This window comes from Hibiscus syriacus, unplaced genomic scaffold (genome assembly GCF_006381635.1).
Source record: "Hibiscus syriacus cultivar Baekdansim isolate YM2019G1 unplaced genomic scaffold, ASM638163v2 tig00111095_pilon, whole genome shotgun sequence".
Classification (NCBI taxonomy): Eukaryota; Viridiplantae; Streptophyta; class Magnoliopsida; order Malvales; family Malvaceae; genus Hibiscus; species Hibiscus syriacus.
The window spans coordinates 9,723,376-9,748,604 of record NW_024062980.1 but is presented as its reverse complement, the minus strand read 5'-3'; the positions used below and the strand labels follow the sequence as shown (position 1 = coordinate 9,748,604).

At 30.2% G+C, this 25,229-nt stretch overlaps 1 long non-coding RNA gene across 4 annotated transcripts; it reads left to right on the top strand.

Moving 5' to 3' along the window:
- The first annotated feature begins 3,081 nt into the window (after positions 1-3,081).
- LOC120152687 lies at positions 3,082-4,909 on the top strand. 4 transcript variants are annotated; one of them, XR_005518703.1, is made up of 4 exons: positions 3,082-3,191; positions 3,737-4,103; positions 4,234-4,686; positions 4,797-4,909. It is a non-coding gene; the product is annotated as an uncharacterized LOC120152687 (long non-coding RNA). The 4 variants fall into 4 exon arrangements; XR_005518705.1 differs by having other exon boundaries at positions 3,737-4,121; XR_005518704.1 differs by having other exon boundaries at positions 3,737-4,440; positions 4,652-4,686.
- Positions 4,910-25,229: the final 20,320 nt, after the last annotated feature.

Genomic DNA, 25,229 nt, shown 5'->3' with positions numbered 1-25,229 from the left:
AAGTAAGAAACTGTTACCTGAAGTATATATTTTTAGTCAGGCTTTTCGAAATGAAAGCAAGATTCAGTGATGAAGGTTTAAGAGGATCAAAATTTTCCATAAGGAATTCAGGATGTAGTGAGCTATTAACTCAGGCAAACTGCTGTAAAACTTCAAGTTCCACAACTTTATTAATAAAAAAATACCTCAAGAAAGACTCACAAAAGAAATGTAACAATGGATAATAGGAGCAACATATTGCATCTATTTTAGGTGGAAAAACTTTAGTTTGCACCATTATCCATGGGGAAAAACTTAATGCTATGTTAGCATTTTACATCACATATGTTCGTGTTAACATGTATTTTCGATGCATACCATATATATATATCTTTTTGGTCTGCATTTTTTTAATCAGGAAGGTGATTTGAATCTCCAGATATTGGAACCCAAGGGCTTGAAACCTTGCTTAGTGTGTTACAGTTTTAAAGATGAGGGACCGGCATTTTGATTATAAATGCGGATTTGACATTGTACGAGGGAAAGAAATGTTGAAATGAAGAGAGCGATGCCAACTGGTAATTAAGACTTTTCCGTCCTGTAATTGGCGGATTTTGAAGCGTCACATGTTAGCACTCGGTATTAAGGCATGAAGCAATATGTGATTATCAAATTTTGCATTTGGTTTTGAAATGTAATTTCATTTAGTGTTTGTGGTCATAATTAACTGTCATGGCATTCGATAATTAAAACGGTGGGGAGGGGGTAGGTTTGTTGATTCTGCAGATTGCACATGGAGCCTGCCAGCCATGGCAACCAAGAAACCCTTTTAACTTTGATCCAGTAATAATGATGGGGTACTTGTTTTTTCAACATAATTGTCATTGCCACCTGCAATTTGCAACATGTTTCCTCATTTCACCGTCCTCATTTTCACCCTTTCATTTATCTAAGGGCTCGGGGGTATATCTATCATACACTACAACAAATTTAACAATTTATGAAATAATTTCTATATGACGTTGCGTATAACGTCGCAAAATATACTATAAAAGTGACGTTTTTTTTATTTTCGTCACATTTAGTAATTAATGGTATATCTTTTATGACAATTGTAAAAATGATCATTGATTTTCGTCACTATATGTTTGACGCCAAAATTTCCCTCCAAAAAATTTGGTGGGAAACCTGTCAATGACGTTTAGATAAAATTGTGACGTTGTAAAATCGTCTCCAATGAAATGAAAGTATTAATGACGATTTATTATAATGACGATTCGATTTGAATTAGTAGCATTCCAAATTGTCACTAATAAATTTTATTTGTGACAATTTGATTCGTCATAGTTTATATGAAATAAAAAATGACGCTTTATTCGTCTCACAAAATAAGCTTAATATGACAAAAGTAATTATTTGATCCTCATTGTTATATCTCTTGTTTTTTGACGATATGGAAATACATCATACGGTTGTGTCAATTAATATTTAGTGCCAATAATTAACATAAAAAAATAGCCTAGAATTTTTTTAGAGACATATTGGATTTGTCACTAATTCAAAATTTTATTGGTGAAAAAATTTAAAATAATCTTAGATTTTAGACTTATAATTTCAATCGTTCCTATTAATTTTCTCAAAGTTGTGTTCTCTAAAAATATTTTATATATATATAAGAATTTTTTATTTATATATATATTTGAAGGGTCAAAAAAACCCTAACAATGTAAAATAAAATTATTTCAATACTTAAATTTTTTTTGCACCCAAGTAAGCCTTTGCATTAAGAAATTAAACCAATTAAGCCATCAAACTATAAATTTATTAACCTTTTTAGGTTATTTGTGATGTGGCATCGTCAAAGGGAATTACATGTCAAACTTTAGGGATGAATTTCTAGATTTTTTAAAAATTTAATTTAAATTTTTTAAAAATACAAAATTATGGAAATATTTTAAATAATATTTTAAAATGTAAAAATGTAAAAAAAATATTTATTTTTATATAAATTTTTAAAATATTTTAAAAAAAACTAAATATTATTAAAATTATAATAAATATTAAAAAACTAAAAAGTATATTTTTAAAAAAAAAATATTTAATAATTATATTAAATATTAATTTATTTTTTAAAACTCCGAAATTTATTCAAAAATTAAAAATACTTTTAAAATAATAAAAAATATTTGTTTAATATTAAATATACATAATTACTTTAAAAATTATAAAATCTTACAATATTATTTTAAAATATTAAAAATTATTTAAAAATTAAAATACGTAGAAAATATAAAATTTTAAAAATTATTAAAAAATCTAAAAAAAAACTCTAAAATTTCTTAAGAGAAATATAGTTGGAGTCTGAGTTACTATGATATGTTATAAATATTTTTTCAATCAATTTATATGATTACAATTTATATTATAATTTGGGGTCTTAAGTGTGACTAAAAATATTTTTTAAATATAAATTATTAAAAATATAAAAATATTAAAACTTTATGAAAAATTACTCTTATGAGATGAATTGTTTTGTTACGATATAATAAATCCTTCTTGTGAGAATTATTACCTTATAGTGACGAAGGTTCTCTTAGTGAATAAGCACTAAACATAGTGCTGTAGATCTCCCGTTCGAAAACCTTGACTATAATTTTTAGATATTTTTATTTTTTAAATTTTTATATAATTTTATAAAAAATCAAAAATTTCATATTTTTATAATTTTAATAATATTTAATATTTTTAAATTAATTTTAAAATTTGTAAGAAACCTTAATTGGGCTGAAAAAAAAATGGTGTCGCTTGAGATGATGATAATAATAATAATAATAATAATAATAATAATAATAATAATAATAATAATAATAATAATTCCATCAAAATTGGCGTTAGAAGTACAATCATGATAATTTGGGAGTTAAGTGTGCTTATAATACTTGGAGTTAAATGTGAGAAACATAAAATTTATGGACTGAATTATAAAAACTTAAATCTAGTGGTTGAAAATGAAAATTATGAAAAGTTAACCCTAAAGAATTTGATGGCCTACCTTGCAGTTAACCCTACCTATTATTCCTGAAGATAAAGAATAGTGTTTTCGCTCTTTTTCTCACATTTTGTTATCTTCTGTTCAAGGGATTGGGGGGCAGTCAGAGAAGAAGCTATAGTCCTCATCGTCGTAGCCAGATTCAAACACGTGCAAGAAAGAGGTACGTCAATGAACCTCGTGATCACCACCGACCCATCGTCACTGATTCCCTCTTCTTTTTTATTTTCTCATTCGCAATCTCCCTATCGATGCTAGCCCGAAAGATCTTAGGCTTTTCTTTGAATGGTATGGTTGAATTTTATCTGCCGAAAGAAAAATTATTACTCAGGGCACGCCATTGATTTGTCCTTTATTCATATGCCTATGTTTGTTCTGGTTGTTTCTTTGTTGACGATTGTAGTGTACTTTGAATAGAGCTTCATGCTATTATAATGTCTTTTGCTGAAATTATTTTTCTATCTTTTTGATGGCTTACTGATATTTTGTTAATAGTGCCAATAAAGGTGCCCGACTCTTTAATTGTGGTTGTCTGGTGCTTTATGTTTACGAACAATTAGTACTATGGGTTAGTGTGGGTATGTTTTCAGTCTAGCAGATTTGATGTCTGGATATATCTTGTTTTTTTTAAATGTCTTCTTGTGCTATAATTGGCAATAGAAATTTACATACAAAAAGTGTTAGTAAAGAGAATTGTAAGTAACGCAGGTGGCAACAATGGAGGAGATACAGATGAATAATGAAGGAACTAAGGTAACATTCAAGAGCCTAGACACACCCAAGTAGCCAGAGACTGTTATAGTTCCATCTGCAATCACTCAAGCTAGGGTTCCTGCTTCTGTTGAAAGAAGCCCTCCATTGTAAGTTCCACGAGAAAGCCTAGACGACATTACACGCGACAAGAGCGACAAGTTAACACCTTCAAGCACTTCCGCAGATACAAAAGTGATGAGTGCAGAGCCAACATACTGAGGCACAGAGTAAGGAATTCCAATATGGAAGCTTAGGAGAATGCCAACCAAAACCATGATTTCAGAAGCCAACAGAACTTGCCTGCAATAAATTTAAATAGCATGTATACCATCCATTTGTGGTAAACTCGGAGCTTATTTTTTACCATCATGTCCACATGAGCTCAATGGGACCGTTAATATGCTTATTTTCATATTTGAACTTACTTTTCTTCGAACATTTTGCTGACGTAGGTTCCGACAATTATGTTTACTGGAAGCACTGTTAGCCCAAGACATGCAAGAAAGATGGCCACGCTATTGGTTGACCATATAAATTAATACGCAGTGATGACACTTCCTTCAGCAAGCAATATTTCAATTGCATATTTAAGCATAAAATAAACAAATAGTTGCACCTTCACAGATAGTTTGAGTAACCTGTATGCTGATACAATTGAGGTGACAGGCTTTCTAGTTTTCTCACCAGAATCTTCCTACCTTGTTTTCAATTTATCATGTTTTCAATATCCAGATTTGTCTATGTATATATATTTACTTTGTATTTCTCTGTTTAGTTTTGTTGTTTTGTTATTTGTATTTACATTGTATTTCTCTGTTTTTAAGTTCTGGTTTTGAAGTATATTTCTTGTTTCCTACCTTGTTTTTACAGATGGATCAAATCCAAAATCTGATAGCTTTTCCCAGGTAAGCCTCTTCTCATTTTAGTTAACTTGAAATACACATATTTCTTTCTCTGAGTACTATAATTAAATACAATGGATTTTGAGAATATTCTCCCTTTTTACTTTGGATAGACAGTGAATGAAGAGAAGGCAAGATTGAGATCGTATATAGGTTCAAGGCTGCCAAGGTGTGAGAGGAGATGTAACTCATGCAAGAGTTGCGAAGCCATTCATAGGCAAATTTGGATACTTTTTATTTTAATTTGTAAAAATATATGGGGTATTATTTTAATTTGTAAAACATAGACTTTTTAATGTAATTTATAATAGAGAAAATAACCTCAGTGACCAAAAATATCTTATAATATACGATTTTAACCAACTTTTTTTGGATTTGCCAAAATGACCAATTAAATCGCAATGCGATCGATAATTCGCAACGCGATCTCTGGTATCGCAAATCAGTTTTCATATTCGCAACGCGAACATCGACTATCGCAACACGAACTTCGATTATTGCAATGTGATTTTTCAAATTCGTTGCGATAGTCCAAGTTCGCGTTGCGATTTATTCCAAGTTCGTTGCGATAGTCGAAGTTCGCGTTGTGATAGTCCAAGTTCGTTGCGATAGTCGAAGTTCGCGTTGCGATTTATTCCAAATTCGTTGCGATAGTCCAAGTTCGCGTTGTGATAGTCGAAGTTCGCGTTGCGATTTATTCCAAGTTCGTTGCGATAGTTGAAGTTCGCGTTGCAATTTATTCCATGTTCGTTGCGATAGTCGAAGTTCGCGTTGCGATTTATTCCAAACTCGTTGCGATAGTCCAAAATCGCAACGACTGGTGGTATTGCATTTGTTTCTTAAGAATTTTCTCTAAAAATATAGTATTCGCACGGACGTGTCGATGACACGTATTACCACGAACACGACCCGAGACGAGACGGACGGCGGCGGTGGCGGCGTGCGAGAGTCCCCCTTGTTCTCTATCACTGAACAAGGAAGTGGGAAAGCCAAGCCTTAAATACAATTCCCAATAGTGTTTCCAATACTATGTGGGATTGAGCATTACCAACACTTGTTCTCAATACTATGTGGGATTGAGCCTTAAATAGTGATATTATTTGTGAATTATAGTTAATGACTTTAGTATTTGTATGAAAAGTATTTGTAGTTCGTTTAGTTTTCATGAAATTATAATTTATTTTCAATTGATTGTAATTGCACGATAACAATTTTTTTTTATTCTCGCGAGTGATGCAATTTTTTTTGAATGTTTTGCTTAAAATTGTAATAATCGCGATTGATTGTAGATTGACTTTTAATTATGACATATTTAATCGTATAATACTAATGCAATTGGTTGCTGATTCAGTTGTTTTAAGGTGCATGATTGTTAATTGTTTCCTGAATAATCACATAGTATTGGAAACAAGTGTTGGTAATGCTCAATCTCACATAGTATTGGAAACACTATTGGGAATGGTATTTAAGGCTTGGCTTTTCCACTTCCTTGTTGAGTGATAGAGAACAAGGGGGACTCTCGCGCGTCGCCGCCGCCGCCGTCCGTCTCGTCTCGTGGTCGTGGTCGTGGTCGTGGTAATACGTGTCTTCGACACGTCCGCGCGAATACAATCTTTTTAGAGAAAATTTTTAAGAAACAAATGCAATACCACCAGTCGTTGCGATTTTGGACTATCGCAACAAATTTGGAATAAATCGCAACGCGAACTTCGACTATCGCAACGAACTTGGACTATCGCAACAAATTTGTAATAAATCGCAACGTGAACTTCGACTATCGCAACGCGAACTTGGACTATCGCAATGCAATTCGCAATGCGAATATGTAAATCGCAATGCGATAGTCGAAGTTCGCGTTACGAATCTGGAAACTGGTTTGCGATACCGGAGATCGCGTTGCGAATTATCGATCGCATTGCGATTTAGTTAGTCATTTTGGCAAATCCAAAAAAAGTTGGTTAAAATCGTATATTATAAGACATTTTTGGTCACTGAGGTTATTTTCTCTTTATAATAAGTATAGGCCATTACTGTAATTTATGTGAAGTTTTTCCTTTGATTGTAATATATAAAAAGTTTTGGTGTTTATTGTAATTTTTAGAAAATTTTGGTATTTATTGTAATTTACATTAAGTTTTGATATTTATTATAATTTACAAAAAAAATTGGTATTTATTATAATTTATAAAAGTTTAGTCTTGATTGTGATATTTAAAAAATAGACTTTTATTGTAATTTATATAAATATTTATACTTTTATGGTAATTTTATAATTTTAAATTTTAAATAAAAAAATTGTGACGATATTTTATTGTCATTTATATAGTAAAATTTTATTATTATTAGTGGCAATATAAATGATTGGTGACAAAATTTTATTTTATTTAGTGACATAACAAAACGTCATTTTATATAAATAATAAAGTGACATTATACATAAACGTCACTATATGTTTAACAATATATGACGATAAAAACATACGACGTCACGTTAGACATTCAGTGACACACCTAGGGTAACGATTGCCGTGACATCGGATTTTATGTCACATAATACAAATAGTGACATAAATGTAAGTTTTAATGACAATATTTTCAATGTCAAAAATAAACAAATTTGTTGTAGTGATAATTGGGTTTTTTTAATACAACTGTCACTCTTTATTTTTTAATTATTAATTTGACATTCTTGTGTCACGTAAGACAAATATGTTTTTGTAGGAAATATTTTTCAGAGGGTATTTCTTTTAGAACGTGTCTTCCGTTGATATGATAGAAGTTGATCAGAAATTTTAGAGTTGGATTGAAATAAAAGAAAGAAAATTTTTCAAAATATGGAAAAAATTATATAAATTGTCTAGAAAGAAAACCTATACATATAATAGTGATGAAATATACTTGTATTAACTTTGTGTTTAATAATTTAATAAATATACATTTCAAAGATTATATTTAAATATTTAGAATCTTATATATCTTAATAATATAGAGTTTAAGAATTTTAATGAATATTTTAAATCTTATATTTTTTTAGATATTTAGATATGAAGGTTTTTTAGTGTTTAGATATAATTTCTTAAGTTTGTATTTATTGAATGATTGATAGTAAGATTATTGTGTTTGTATTATCGCTCATATCTGCGTAATATTGGGAAGGCAGCCTTAATCGCACAATACAACTAATCTTCTGAGAAAAAAAGTATTTTTATAAATGGTGAATGGTGATCATGATAGAATGACATAAGAGAATAATCTATTTTTTAGGATTAAATTTTATTTATTCATTGGGGAGGATGTTATTATATATTATCTACAATTTAGACAAATGCTCATTATTCTAATTAAATTCAGGTTGTTGGCTATGGGTGTACACGATAACATAATAACTTACATTTTTGGTTTTACCTACTGATCATACCAGAATGACATGGTGAGTGTGAAGTGGTTATTGACTTAAATATGATTATTGAGGGCTGCTGGCACTTTAATACCAGTGCAGAATTGTTTCCTATAAATTTTAAAGAATACAAACTTTAGAAATGCGAATTATCTGGTGACTTCAGAAATGTTTCCTATAAATCCTATAACCCAGTTAAAACTCATTGTAAGCTGAAATCCAAGTTGTTCCTAGATAAAATAATGTGTGAAACAATGGAAGAACACTCTTTATAATTCAATTGAATACTCGAAGCCAGATGGAGGAATGAAAAACATAATTTGACGTTAATTTTTCTAAAGCTTTATATCTAAAAATATATCTCTCCAAAAAGAAAACTTAAGAGTGATTTCAAAGGTTGTCAAGGTCGGTCTTAGTCTAAACAAACATAATAATATATGTGAAAGAAGTACAAATTCTTTATATTGGGCATTGCTAAACACGATAACATTCATTAAGCTACATACCTTAATGCAAGCTACATATGAACAGGTACCTACGAAAACACAAACAAGACCGGAATATAAAGGACATTTGTAGATTGCTTAGCTTTTACTTGCATGTTGTGCATAAACAGTGAATGATAAGCTATAGCTGAGACAATCTGGACTTTAATTTTGTTCTGTGGATCCCAGTTCAAGAAATGATCATTCACAAAAACCTGGAAAATCATTTACATCTGATTACCATTCATCCGAATTCAATCGATTTATACAATAACCTGAACCTATAAAACAGAGAGAGTAATCATTCACACGAGAACAATAAGACCAAAAACAACAACAAAAACGGTTCATTATTCCATAATCCAATTTCTTAAAAAAGGCTTATGGTGTTACCGATATAACAATCACAGCAAATATCGTTACAACAACCATTCTATAACATGATGATATAGTTGATTTGAATTAAGTTGCAACCACCAATATCCAGTCAAAAATTCCTCATATTACTTGAAAAGAACCAATGAAAATTAACATATACAATGAATATCAATATCAAACAGTTTATATTTTCACTGTCTTTGTATTAGACTATATTTTAATCTCATTCAATAACTCATTGTGATGAATGAATTTTTACATCCAGATTCATGTCTCCATTTTAATTACAATAATGAGATTATATATAATCTAATCGATAGATTTTTTTTCTTACATTTGGTTCTAGATTCTTTTCATTTCTCTTAATCTTGTTAATCATTATTTTCCTCACATCTTTATATTATATAAGTTTTAAAATTAACAAGAGACAAATCAATTCCACCAGATTTTCTGATATTTTTCTTGAACCGATTCTTGCACAGATCATTGAATAAAATATCATTAATTTTCCTTACATATCTCTAAATATAGCATGCTTCAAAGGTTCCTATATACAAACACTCTTTTCTCATGCCTTCATAAATCTAGTTCATCTTCTAAGTTTCCATGAAAAGTAACGAATATTTACAATATCGGGGATTTTAAGGGATATTTAAAATATATAAAATAGAACAATGTATGAACAACAATCCTACCTGAATAGGTTGAAGAGATTGTAAGCCTGGAGGAGAAGCCAAAGCCACTGCCTCAATGCCTGAAATCGATGAACTGAAAGATAAGAAACTGCATTTTTTCCATGAATGCAGAGATTTTTTTTTATCTCCATTACCCTCCTTTCTTACGGAGAAGAGAATATTACATGAGATAAAAAAACAAAGTTTAGTTCCAGCGACAATCGTGGCTGATGGGGCGACACTTGGACCGACGGCGTCAATTGTGGCAAGGCGGAGTTGCTGAAATGGATACTGAAAGGGGAACCAGAACGCTTGGCTGAACGATGGTGAGAAAGAAATTAGGGCTCGGGCAAGAAATTTGTTTTTGGGGTTTTTATAATACTTTGCAGCGTTTGTAAACCAAACGCCGCTAATTGACAATTCTACTGAGTCGTTTACCTAGCACCCGCTAATACTATTGCGGCGTTTGTATAAAACGCCACTAATGGAAATAAATATACAGGCGTTTGTTTGAAATCGCCACGAAAGTACTAATCTATATCGGCGTTTGTTGTAAACGCCACAATAGATGAACCATATTGCGGCGTTTTTGGAGACAAACGCCGCAAAAAGTCATATATAGCGGCATTTTTGATACAAACGCCGCTAATTACCTTTATTTAGATTACATTCATTGATTTTACATCAAGTAACCATGACTGATATATGTAGCTTTATCTAATTAACAACAACCATACATTTTAATTTAGACATAATTTATGCATCAAAATACTTAACAACAAAGTACATTAAAATTTATGTCTACTAAAAGTTATGCATAAACGCCACTATTGTACATATTTTTACGGTGTTTTTAAAATAAACGCCACTATTGATTAGGTCTGCTGTAGCGTTTTCCCAAAACGACGCTATAAACAACCATATTGCGGCGTTTTTACTACAAACGCCGCTATATTAATACTCTATAGCGGCGTTTAATGAACAAACGCCACTATAAACAATCCTTCTGCGACGTTTGTTTGATAAACACCGGTAATTTATCACTCTATAGCATCGATTGTTTCACAAACGACACTATAGACAATACTGTTGCGTCGTTTTTTATAAACGCTGCTAAAGTACTATTATTTTACGATGTTTGTTGATAAAACGCCACTATAAATAATTATATTGCGACGATTTGGCTATAAACGCCACCAAATTACCACTTAACTGCGGCGTTTGTTGGAAAAACGCCGCTAAAGTCTCAATTTGTGGCGATTGGATTGTAAACGCAGCTATATCCCCGAAATTTGTGGCGTTTTCTCTCCAAACGCCGCTAAAAATGCCGCTATAGAACACTTTTGTTGTAGTGTGATTTTAAAAGACCAAGAGAAAAGTATTTGTCTTTAGCAGAGTTCGCTTCTAACTATAGTTATCAGTAAAATATCAAGATGGCTCCTTTCGAAGCATTATATGGAAGGAAATGACAGATACCTCTGAACTAGTATGAGCTAAAGGATCGAGATATAATTGGTCCTAATTTGATCAAGGAAATGGAAGATAAAGTAAAAGTTATTTAACACAATCTCAAAATAGTCGTTGATTGATAGAAATTCTATTCAGATCTAAAGAGGAAAGAAATTGAGTATCAAGTCAGTGATAAAGTATTTCTCAAAGTATCACCGTGAAAAAATGTTATAAAGTTCAGGTGTAAAGGGGAAAGGTGATTCTGAGATTCATTGGCCTTATGTAAGAATAAAAAGAGTTGGTCAGATAGCTTATTAGTTACCTTTACCTCCGGAAATGGATCATATTGTGTTTCATTTTTTGATAGTTTGTAAGTATCGATCGGACACTTAGTAAATCAGATGAAGTTATGTTATCTTTCAAAAGGATTTAGAATGAGTTATACTATACAGTAGTTGTTGATCTGAAAGACTATTACAGTAACTGAAGTAAGAATACATAAATGAGAAAGTGTATAAAGAATAACCGCAAGTGGTAAAGTAGAAATTATTTGATAAAGATTCAAGGGGTTGTGTTCTCGACAAATCTTATAGAATTATCACTTGATAAATTTAAGATCATTTTGGGCATAGTAGTTATTTTTCGCGTTATGGTTAGGTAGATTGTCGTATAAAGCGATTATTTCTGAAAGACGTAAAGAGGTTTGAAATAATAGTAATTGAAGAAAATGTACAAATTATTGCCTAATGTGAAATTAACATTAACATTAGAGAAATTGACGTAGAAAGGTTGTTTAGTCTACTTGGTTAATGTAATTGGCATTCAAATATTTGAAAGTTAAGTCAAAGGATATTCTGATAGTTTGGGAATCTCTAGATGTATTTACTAAGAAATTATATGGATTATCTCCTGATTGAAAAGTGGAGTTTAAGATTGATAATTTTTTTGGGTACTGTGTTTATATCGATGGTTTCGTACTGAATAGTTTCAATGGAACTCAGAGAGCTAAAGGTACATTTATAAGAGTTATTTGGTTGGGTTTTAGTAGACCAAGTGTGTCTCCAATAGGGCCTTCCTATATTCCTTGTTAAAAAATGGATCTATGTGATTATGCATAAATTACAGTTAGCTGAATAAATTGACGGTGAAGAATAAATTTCCTCTTATAAGGATTGATGTCCATTTAACCAACTTAAAGGTGCTTCCCTAGTTTCAAAAATTGATTTTTCGATTTGGATATTATTATTTAAATATTAAAGAGAAAAATGTTTTAAAATTGACTTTCACACTACAACAAATTTGTTTATTTGTGGCATCTAAAATATTGTCACTGAAACTTACATTTGCGTTACTATTTGTATTTTGTGACGTAAATATTGACACCATAGATAACATCACGCTAGGTGTGTCACTAAATGTCAAATGTGACGATATATATATTTTGATCTCGTATCATTAAACATACAATGACATTAAAGTACAATGTCATCTTATAATTTGTTTTCAGTAACAATTATTTTTTCGTCATCAAATAATATAAAACTTCGTCACTAATTATTTGTGTCATCATTAATAATATAATAATTTTTATTGTACTAAGGATGAAAATTATAGTCACAATTTCTTTATTAAAATATAAAAAATTAAATTATAATAAAATTCTAAACTTTTTAAATTTACAATAAAGGACAAAATGTTATGAAATTTATTATAAAAGACAAAACTTTGTGGAATTTACAATAAAGGACAAAAAATTTGGGAAATTACAATAAAGGACAATATTTTGTTATTTATGATAAAGTACAAAACTTTTGATACATTACTATAAAGTACAAAACTTTTGATAAATTACTATAAAGTACAAAACTTTTTATAAATTCCAGTAATGACACTTTTACAAATTACAATAACCTATGATTATACTAATTACAATGAAACCCCACACTTCTCGTAAAGAAATATGAAGAAAAGCTTCACTTTATGAGCCACTTGCACTTTATTCCGGTTATCGATAGCTTTATCCCCAAGCTTTTTTACAACTACTTGTGTTCAACACCATGAGACTATACAAAAGGTTTCCTGCAATATAATCATAGAAAACAATGGGCCAAGAGCAAAAAGAATATGTAAAAGAAAATGCTCGTCGATTATGATTTCAACATTTTATATGCATGCAACTTCAATCCAAAGGGACAAAAACAACATAGGTTTTTAGTAGGCAGTTTGCACATAACTTGTCTATTCAACCCTAGGTGTCGCATGCCAAATTTCAAGCATGCATTGCATATAAAAAAACTTTCCCATAGGCAACAAGGGAAGAAAAAGATCTTCTAAGAGTCATCTAGCAACTCTCCATTGAATGCTCAAACTTACCACCACAACTAGAAATTACAAAAACTCATAGTGCAACAACTGAACCGTTATTTGAAAAATACCAACCATTACTCACAAACATAGATAGACATTTTGAAAGTCGTATACGAAGCATGATAACATAGCTTCTTATATATATGAAGCATACATAAGATTGTATAACAGACCGAAAAACCAACAATGTAAAAAGTATTAAAAACATTGTACCTGTTGTCTCCAACAAATTCAGTTGAGATCTTCGTCTACATAACCAAGAATTCCCTTCAAGTTAGTTTCAGGTTCTTCCCTATCACAAAAAAGGGGGCGAAAAAGAATTCAAAGTGAGTTATCTTAAGGATTGAGGGCAACTTAAGACATCATCATAAGATAAAAAATATTGTAATGCTAACTTGATAGCAGCTTTAATATCTTCTTAGGTAGACTTCTCAGGTCTCCCAGTGTGACCAAGCGTAAAGACATCAATCGTGCGAACATGAAAAGGTATTCCAGACAACATGCAAAGCACATGATAACCATCAGTCCATCACAATCAACCATCAAACTTCAATTTCAATCTTTAACAAAATAATACCGATAACCATTAAACATTTGAACTAAGTTGAAACAATAATTAAATATAATTATTACCTCTCGCATGCTTGAACAAAATTCCAAAATCCAACATCAAAGGTGGTTGTTTATAGTCAAAACACGTACTAAATACTATTAATTTATTTTACTATTCCAACTTGAAATTAAGGAACCCACTACAGCCACAACCTGTGAAGGAGATCCTTCAAATATATATTACTACTACGTTTATTAGTATTTCTTTCGAAACAATACCCATTGTTAGGAACCCAAAAGCTACATGAAAATTGAAAGGGCTCTACGGTCCTAGATCGTGGTTTCATCGAATAGGCGGCTCCACCCAATGATGGCTTCCCGGAAACATCACCCCACGACGGAAAACAACTGACATCAATGCCTAAACTGAACCTACAATCACCTATACTTGAAAACAAGTTTCGAAATCCTTAATGAAAGTTACCTCTTCGACGAACGACAACCATCCAAAACCCTTTACCCATATTTAAAAATGAAAGAGAGGGATTGGTTCATTACCCAAACTATCAACATGATTAATCTACTGAACGATCAAAGTATGATAACGAACGCATCACGACGTTTAAGGTTCCAAGGACACCTCTTCAGATACCCATCACCATGTTTCATACAAGAGTAAGAAATTCTCGTGATAGAGAAAAGGAGAGACGTCGAGGATGATGTACCAATTAAGATGCTCCACGACAAACATAAACGAAAATAAAAATCTCAGGCAATGGCGGAGGTGGACTAGAGCCCTAAAATTTCCCTTCTTTGATTTTTTTATTATTTTAAAACCTCGTTGTCAATTGTAAATCTGTATTAGAAATAAATTTAATTAGTTAAAAGGCAATATTAAGCCCATTCGATCTCCACCAACAATCAATTGATCTAGTAAGATCAGAGGTTAAAATCTTGACGATTATAATTGAAGTAAATTGAATTAAGTATACTTAATTTAGATTAATTGATAAATATATCAAATACGGTAATTATAAAAAAACCATTCAATCACTGTAATGGCAGAAGAGGGAATAAGACTTGTCTCCAGAATTATGAACAGTTTAATTTTTTTAATAAGTCATTAAACTTTTCAAAATTTACTCTTTGGCTCCCAAATTTCAAATTTCTTCAAGTTGAATCCAAATTTTCAAAATTAAATATTTTCAAGATCCGATTTATTTACTTGAGACTCCTAAGAAGAAATTCAGGGTGTTACATATGGGAATATATATTTTTTGAAATATAAGACAAAATGACAAAATTAGACTATCAATCCTTAAGTAGTCTACAATCACACTAATGAACTGAAATTTCTAAAAGATTTGACTTGAAAAATTTTTTTACTAATTTTTCAATTCAATATGAATTTCAGAATTAGTATAGTTAAACTAAATTTAAATCCAACAAATTATTTTTACCCTGATTTTGGGATGTGATGCATGATTATATTACTAACAATGACTTTTACATAGTCAATTAAAAATTATCTTTTAAAGGTAAAATGGATCTTGAATATACATATACATATATTAAAAAAACTCCTTTTTGAAATATGTGTTAAAAGTGAAAAATTAGAGGTTTAGTCCTTAAACAGTCTATAAGGGTGTTCAATTGGTTAATTCGATCATTGAATGAAGTAAATAATCAAAATTTTCTCCTTAATCTTTAACCAAACGAAAATTTTAAATTATTAACTAAACTAAAAAAAGTTTGGTTAATGCGATTTATTTTTTAATTATCTATATTTTTTATAATTTTTAATTAGTTTAATTTAAATTTAGTAGAGATATATTTTTTTGAACGGGTTAAAATTTGATTAGGTCTTGAAAGTTTAATGGGTCCAATTGATTAAAATAATTAGGATATAATTTTTAATGGGTTTAACCGTAATATATATATATATATATATATATATAATTCGATTAATTAAATTAATTAGCTGATTGTGAACTAAATTAACCATTATCTGAAATTTTAAAAAATTCTTAATCATTAACACATATAACATTTAACTACTCGACCAATTAACTTAATAAAATTTAAGTTCGGTCAGTTAATTAAACCAAATCGAACAAGGAGCACCCCTAACAGTCTATAATTTCCATTAATGACTTGAAATTTCTAAATATTAAGAATTGATCATTGAAACTTTGCGAATTTTCTTATTTAATCTGAATTTTAAAATTAATTTATTATACATTTAATTTAAACCCAAAAAATTATTTTAATCCTGATTTTGAGGCTCAACTCAATTAATACTCAACTTTGAAATGATCAAATAATGAAAAAATTTTAATGGTAAAAAGGGTTGAAATATACATACATGCACATGCACATGCACATGCACATGCACATGCACATGCACATGCACATGCACACACACACATGCACATGCACATGCACATGCACATGCACAGACACACACACACACACACACACATACACATACACATACACATACACATACACATACACATACACATACACATACACATACACATACACATACACATACACATACACATACACATACACATACACATACACATACACATACACATACACATACACATACACATACACATACACATACACATACACATACACATACACATACACATACACATACACATACACATACACATACACATACACATACACATACACATACACATACACATACACATACACATACACATACACATACACATACACATACACATACACATACACATACACATACACATACACATACATATTAATCAAATAAAGTCCTCAATACAGAATACATAAATTTGATTTTTTTTTTAAATCATCAGTAATAAAATTTTGAATTAGTGACGAATCTAATATATCACTAAAAAATTTTCAAATATTTTTATGTTTATTTATAGAGCCAAACATTAAGTGACACAATCTCATGATGTCTTTTAAAATCTTCATATAAAAGATAAGAGATTGTGACTAATAATTACTTTCATCACGCTAAAATATTTTTGTGACACAAATAAAAAGTCATCATTTATATCTTATTTAATATGATAAATCAAATTGTCATAAATAAAAATTATTAGTAACAAATTTACAACGTCACTAATTCAAATCATATCATCGTAATAATAAATCGTCATAATAGTTCCATTTCATTAGAGACAATTTTAAGATGTCACCCATTTGATCTAAACGTCATTAAAACGTTTCTCACCATAATTTTGGAGGTAAATTTTGGCTCCAAATATATAGTTAAGTAAATCAATGACCACTTTTAAAATTGTTATAAAAGATATAACATTGATCATTAAATGTGACGAAAATAAAAAAAATCACATTTATAGTATATTTTGTGACGATTTACATAACATCTTATAGAAATTTCTTCATAAATTGTTAAATTTGTTGGAGTATCAGGACCCAATATGGTTACTATGAGTTCGTAATGATGTTTGTTCGGTTGAATAATATTTTTGCAAGATTTTTTAATAAATCGAGTGTTTCAGTCATACTTAGATTAATTTGTGATTATGTTTATAATATTTTGGTCTACTTTAAGACTAAAGAATAATGATGTATATCATCGCATTGTACTTCAGACATTGCGGGATAAAAGGTTTATCTTAAGTCGTCAAAGTGTGAATTTTGGTAGCTGGAAATTTCATATCTTAGTTATGTTATTTCGACAGAGGAATTTGGGTTGATTCAAAAAAAGTACAAGCAATAGTGGAGTAGAAATCTTCAAAAAAAATGTTTCTAAAGTTTGAAGTTTCTTAATATTAGACAATTATTATCAGAAATTTGTGAAGAATTTATTAATGATTGCTTCTCCACTTATTAAGTTGCTCAGAAAAGATGTGTTATTTATATAGATCGTAAAGTAATAAGGAAATCTTGATTATGTTTAAGGACATTTTGATAGTGACACTGGTTCTAGTGCAACCAGAATTGGAAAAAGATTATGTGACCTACAATGATGCATCTTATAACGATATAAGATGTGTACTTATGCGAGAAGCCAAAATTGTAGCCTATGCTTATAGTCAGCCAAAGGAGTACAGAAGAAATTATCCTACTCATAAAGTAGAATTAACAGATGTGGTTTTTGCTCTGAAATTCTGGTGTCATTATCTGTAAAGTGAACGATCTTATAAATATATGGATTATAAAAGTCTTAAATATCTACTAACTCAGAAGGAATTGAATTTGAAATAGAGGAGATAGATTGAACTTCTGAATGATTATGATGTGATCATCGACTATCATTCCAGAAGAGCCAATGTAGTAGCTAGTTCATTTAGTTGAATTTTTGTTGTTGAGAATTTTAGATTCTCGATTATCAATAGAAAGAAATTGTGCACTCGTTGTAGAATTAAAGCTAAGGCCTACACCATTATATATAATAAAGGATCTACAAAGTAAAGATGAAAAGTGTTTAGCAAAGACTAAGAAAGTGAATAAAATGAAGCTAGAGACTTTGAAAATAAATTTGATGGATGTTTGTATTATCAAGAGTGAGTTTACATAATGAGATGAAAAAAATTGAAGAAGAATTTTCTTTCTGAAGCTCATTTTATCCCTTTGACAATGTTTCCAAGAGGAACTAAAAATGCATTAGGATTTGAAAATATTGATGAGCATATATAAAAAAATATTATAAATGATTTTGTATCCAGATGATTGATGTGTCAGCAAGTAAAAGTAGAACACCAGTTGCTATCTGGTTCACTATAACCTATTTCCATTTCGCGGTGGAAATAAGAAAGAGTTACTATAGATTTCATGGTAGGTTTATTTTTGATATCAGTAAGAGAGATTTTATCTGAATTATCATAGATAAATTGACTAAGACAACACACTTTATTTCAGTTCGAGCGGGTTACTCGATAGATAAGTATGCTAAGTTATAAATTAGTGAAATTTTATAACTTAATGGAATACATGTCTCGATAGATTCATGCAGAGAACTAAAGTTTACTTTGAGGATTTCTTTGAGATTTTTGAAGTCTCTGCATACAACTTTTGGAACTCGATTGAATTTTAGCATAGTATTTCATTCGAAAATGGATGGACAAACTAAGCGAACTATTCATATTTTTGAAGACATTCTAAAGCCGTGTGTTATTAATTTTAAAAGATCATGGGAAAAATATTTGTCTTTAGCAGAGTTCCTTCTAACAATAGTTATCATTGAAATATCAAGATGGCTCCTTTTGAAGCATTATGCGGAAGTAAATGTCGGATGCCTATGAGCTAAAGAATCGAGATATAATTGGTCCTGATTTGATCAAGGAAATGGAAGATAAATTAAAAGTTATTCAACTCAATCTCAAAATAGTCGTTGATTTATTGAAATTATATTCAGATCTAAATATGAAATAAATTGTGTATGAAGTCGGTGATAAAGTATTTCTCAAAGTATCATCGTGGAAAAAGGTTGTAAAGTTCGGGCGTAAAGTAAAGTTGATTCCAATATTCATTGGCCTTATCTAAACATAAAGAGAGTTGGTATGATATCTTATTAGATAGTTTTACCTCCGAAAATGGATAAATTCATAATGTGTTTCATGTATCGATACTTTGGAAGTATCGATTGGATTCTTAATAAATCATATGAAATTATGTTATCCTTCTAAAGGATTTAGAATGAGTTAGAATGTAGAGTAGTTGTTGATCAGAAAGCCTTGAAGAGTTTCAAGATTATAGTAACTAGAGTAAGAATACAGAAATGAGAAAGTGTATAAAGAATTACCACAAGTGGTAAAGTAAAAATTATTTGATAAAGATTCAAGGAGTTGTGTTCCCGGCGAATCTTATAGAATTATCACTTGATAAATTGGAATCATTTTCGGTAGAAATAGTTATTTTTATGTTATGGTTGGGTAGATTGTCGTATAAAGTGATTATTTTTGAAAGACGTAAAGGGGTATGAAATAATTGCAATTGAAGAAAAATTACAAATTATTGCCTAATGTGAAATCAACAGTAACATTAGAGAAATTGACGTAGAAAGGTTGTTTAGTCTACATGGTTAATGTGATTATCATTCAAATATTAGGAAGTTAAGTCAAAGGATATTATGATAGTTTGGGAATCTCTATATGTATTTACTAAGAAATTATCTGGATTATCTCCTGACTGAGAAGTGGAGCTTAAGATTGATAATTTTTACGGCGTTTATATTGATGATTTTATACTGAATAGTTTCAATGGAAATCATAGAGTGAAAGGTATAGCTATAGGAATTATTTGGTTCGGTTTTAGTAGACCTAGTATTTCACCATTGGGGCTCACCGGTATTCCTTGTTAAAAAAATTGATCTATTTGATTATGCATAAATTACAGTTAGCTGAATAAAGTGATGGTGAAGAGCAAATTTTCTCTTATAAAGATTGATGATCTATCTTATCAACATAAAGGTTCTTCTGTAGTTTCAAAAATTGATTTTCGATTTGGATATTATTAGTTAAGGATTAAATAGGAAAACGTTTTAAAATCGACTTTCAAGACTCGATATGGTCAATATGAGTTCGTAATGATGTCAGTTGGATTGACTAATATTTTTACTGCCTTTATGGATTTAATTAATCAGGTGTTTCAACCATACTTAGATTAATTTGTGATTATGTTTAATTATAATATTTTGGTATAGTTTAAGACTAAAGAAGAACGATGTATATCATCGCATTGTACTTCAGACATTGGGGGATAATGGTTTATGTTAAGTCGTCAAAGTGTGAATTTTGGAAGCTGGAAATTTCATATCATAGTTATGTGATTTCGACAGAGGGAATCTTGGTTGATTCAAAGAAAGTACAAGCAATAGTGGAGTAGAAATATCCGAAAAATGTTTTTGAAGTTCAAAGTTTCTTAAGATTAGATAGTTATTATAAGAGATTCGTGAAGAATTTATTGATGATTGCTTCTCCTCTTATTAATTTGCTCAGAAAATATGTGTTATTTATATAGATCGTAAAGTAACAAGGAACTCTGGATTATGTTTAAGGAGATTTTGTTATTAAAACCGGTTCTAGTGTAACCATTATTGGACAAAGATTATGTGACCTACAGTGATGCATCTTATAATGATTTAGGATGTGTACTTATGCGAGAAGGCAAAATTGTAGCCTATGCTTTTAATCAGCCAAAGGCGTATTAGAGAAATTATCCTACACATAAATTAGAATTCGCAGCTGTGATTTTTGCTCTAAAATTTTGGTGTCATTATCTGTATAGTGAATGATGTTATAAATATATGGATTATAAAAGTCATAAATATTTGCTAACTCATAAGGAATTGAAGCTAAGGCCTGTATCATTATATCTAATAAAGGATTATCAAATTAAAGATGAAAAGTTTTTAGCAAAGACTGAGCAAGTGAATAAAAGTTAAGCTAGAGACATTGAAATTGAATTTGATGGATGTTTGTATTATCAAGAGTGAGTTTACATAATGATGATGAAAAATATTGAAGAAGAATTTTCTTTTTGAAGCTCATTTTAGCCCTTTGACAATGTGTCCAAGAGGAAAACAAAATTCATTAGAATATGAAAATATTTGATGAGCAAATATATAAGAAAATGATTATAACTGAGTTTGTATTCAGATGATTGATATGTCACCGAGTAAAAGTAAAACACCAGAGCTATATGGCTCACTACAACCTATTTCCATTCAACTGTAGAAATAGAAAAGAGTTACTACGAATTTCATGGTAGGTTTACCTTTGACATCAGTAAGAAAGATTTGATCTGAATGATCATAGATAATTTGACTAAGAATTCATACTTTATTCCAGTTCGAGTGGGTTACTCGATAGATAAGTATACTAAGTTGTATATTAGGGAATTTTTACAAATTCATGGAATACATGTCTCGGTAAATTCAGGTAGAGACCTGAAGTTTACTTTGAGGTTTTCTTTGAGATTTTGGAAGTCTCTGCATACAGCTTTGGGAACTCGATTGAATTTTAGTACAACATTTCTTCCGTAAATGGATGGACAATCTAAGAAAACTATTCAGATTTTTTAATACATGCTAAAGGCATGTTTTATTGATTTTATAGATAAGGAGAAAAGTATTTACCTTTTGCAGAGTTCGCTGCTAACAATAGTTATGAGTAAAATATCAAGATAGCTTCTTTTAAAGCGTTATACGGAAGGAAATGTCAGATACATCTAAACTAGTATGAGCTAAACGATCGAGATATAATTGGTCCTAATTTAATCAAGGAAATAGAAGATAAAGTAAAATTTATTCAACATAATCTCAAAATAGCCACTAATTGATAGAAATTCTATTCACATCTAAAAAGGAAAGAAATTGTGTATCAAGTCAGTGATAAAGTATTTCTCAAAGTATCACCTTAGAAAAAGGTTACAAAGTTTGGGCGTAAAGGAAAGTTGATTCTGAGATTCATTGGCCTTATGTAAGCATAAAAAGAGTTGCTCCGATAGCTTATTATTTAGTTTTACCTCTGGAAATTGAAAATTTTTATAATGTGTTTCATGTATCGATACTTTGGAAGTATATATCGATCGAACTCTTGGTAAATCATATGAAATTATGTTATATTTCAAAAGGATTTAGAATGAGTTAGAATGTAGAGTAGTTGTTGACAACTGTCGTTTTGATGTCAAAATAAATTCCTTCTTCTCAATTAATAAAGAAAGGAAATACGTAGTAAAGAGAAGTAAGTGTCGATCCTCAAGAACTTAGGAAATTCCAAATTTTTGTTTGATTGGTTTAAACCAGGAGATAAGTAGTAAAAAAAAGGGTTATGGTAAAAAGAGATTAAATAATAAAAAGTGATTTAAAGAAAATTAAAGAAAATAAAAATTGAAGGTTGAAAATGAATATGGTAAAACAGCCTCAAGCCTCACTTTGACTCAATTTCTTTCGGATCATCGAATTAGATTTTCCCTTCGAGATTTACGTCGGTTACTTTGTCTAAAAGGGCAATCCTCGTGACTCTATTTTGTATACCAAATACCCAAGGAAATCTTTGATTCCTGCTTCAGAAATTGATCTGACCAACATCATATGTCCTAGATCGATAACCGTTTAAGTTATTGATGACCGACTCGGAATGTTGTTTCAATAACTACTAATTCTGATCTCAATTCTCTCTTGGCAGGGCTATCTCGCCAAGTGTGTTCCCAGGAAGTCGAATGTTCTTTCAATAAGTCGATCCTTCCTCCCACACATTTAATCACAACAACATCTTGACCAAAGTCAATCTTTGATTTTGAAAACTGTTTTGATTTTGAAAAATAAGCGCAGAGATTGAGTGATATATAATGAAGTTATTAAGGTGATTTTTAATTCTCACGTTGGAATTGAGTCATCACTTCAGCTCTCGGCTTGTGAGAAAATTAGCTAAGCACGGCTAAAGTCATACTTAGCATTTTTAAAAACAAAACTTAAAATAAGAGAAAAATGAAAATTTGAAAAATAAAAGAGAACTTTTATAAAACTAGAAAGGAGAAGAAGAATAAATTCTGAGTTGTGTATTTAGGCTTACCCCAAGAGGGTATTTATAGCCTCTAAAAACCTAGAGATTAACATAGAAATTAAAATAAAAATAATCCTAAAGATAAATCCAAATGTTTTCTAAATTCAAACTTTAAAATTAAAAAAAAAAATCTCCTAAGATATCTTTGTCCGTCCATCTTCTAGAAGGCGCTGACTAGATCTTCTAGAAAACTATTGTTGATTTGACCTTCTAGAAACTGCTACGTCAGACCGTGTCATGCCCATAGTCGTGCCTATATCTCCAACTGTGACCAAATAATAAAAAATTCAGAATGTTCCCGTTTTACTACTAATTATGGAAAATAAGACCTTGCACGAAAATAAGCATAACACAACCAAATCAGTAGCAATAAATCTATAAGATTGAAGATTTACAAGCAAATATTTTCAATTTACAACACTCATCAAATTCCCCCTCACTTATCTCGTGCTTATCTATAAGTATGATATAATCAAATTAGTCAAAAATTTCTTTTACCTTTCTTTGTCAAGTCTCACATTAAAGTAAGCAAGGTAGAAACCACAATAATTATTTAAGTCGAGACACCAATCAATTGAACATCACCAATTGGAACAAGTTAAATGCAATTGTAACATCCATTCAATCATTAATCTCAATGCCCATAACTCAACACCTTATCGGGATTCACTTAAACCACTCAATGTTTTTGGGGTATAAAAACGCTCAATGTCATAACCGACACGACATTACCATAAGCCTGTAAGTAAATCAAGTCTCTAATATTAATAAAAATAAGATGCATAAATCAAAGGGTCTTTTATTGGTTGTATCGAGGCTTAGGTAAAGGTGGGGAAAATGTTAAATAATATGTCTAAAATTCAAGGCAATGAACTAACAAATAACAAGTTTAACTCCATCAAAACATTAAGCACAACAAGATAAAAAGACAAACCATCAAACAACAACTTTCCTTTCAAAATGAATTTAATTTTTTTTTTTTTTTTGCATTTTTGTTGTTTTGTTTTCCACTTTTTCTTATGTCTTTTCTCCTTTTTTTCCGAACAACTTGTCTTTTTTTCTTTTTTTTCAAATTGCTGCTGTTTTTTCTTCATGGAGCATACATCAAATTAACTGTTCACTTACCCTAAAAGGGTAAAAAAAGTAATAAAATAAAAAGAATCGAGTTTATGAATATGGTGAAAACAAAGAATGGAAATAGACTCAAGAGTGGTTAACTAGCGGAAAATGCATGGGTAGGCAATTTTAGTGGGAAAAACGGAGTGGCTAATCTTAAAGTGCCCAGATCATTTTTAAACATCATGTTCATGTGTAATCTCGACAGTATTTAAAATGTAGGTTCTAGAATACCAATGTCAAATTTGACACACTCAATCCAACAAAATGAGAGCAAAATGATATGCTCATAAAGGCTCAATTATCACCAAATTGTTTTCATGCATTGAGCTAAGCACATTTTAACCAATAAAATCATGGAATATCACAATAAATCTAACTTGATCACAATTCATGCTATCCGCTATCAAGAATATCCTAACCAAAACAATTATGTGTTCCCAAACAAGCATGGCATACCAAAAATATTCAACAAGACAAAGGAATTCAATGAATTTTTTTTCCCGCAAATCCAATTAACACATACTAGCATCAAAACATATAGATAAGCAAAGGGAAATTCAACCTAGACTCTACTCTC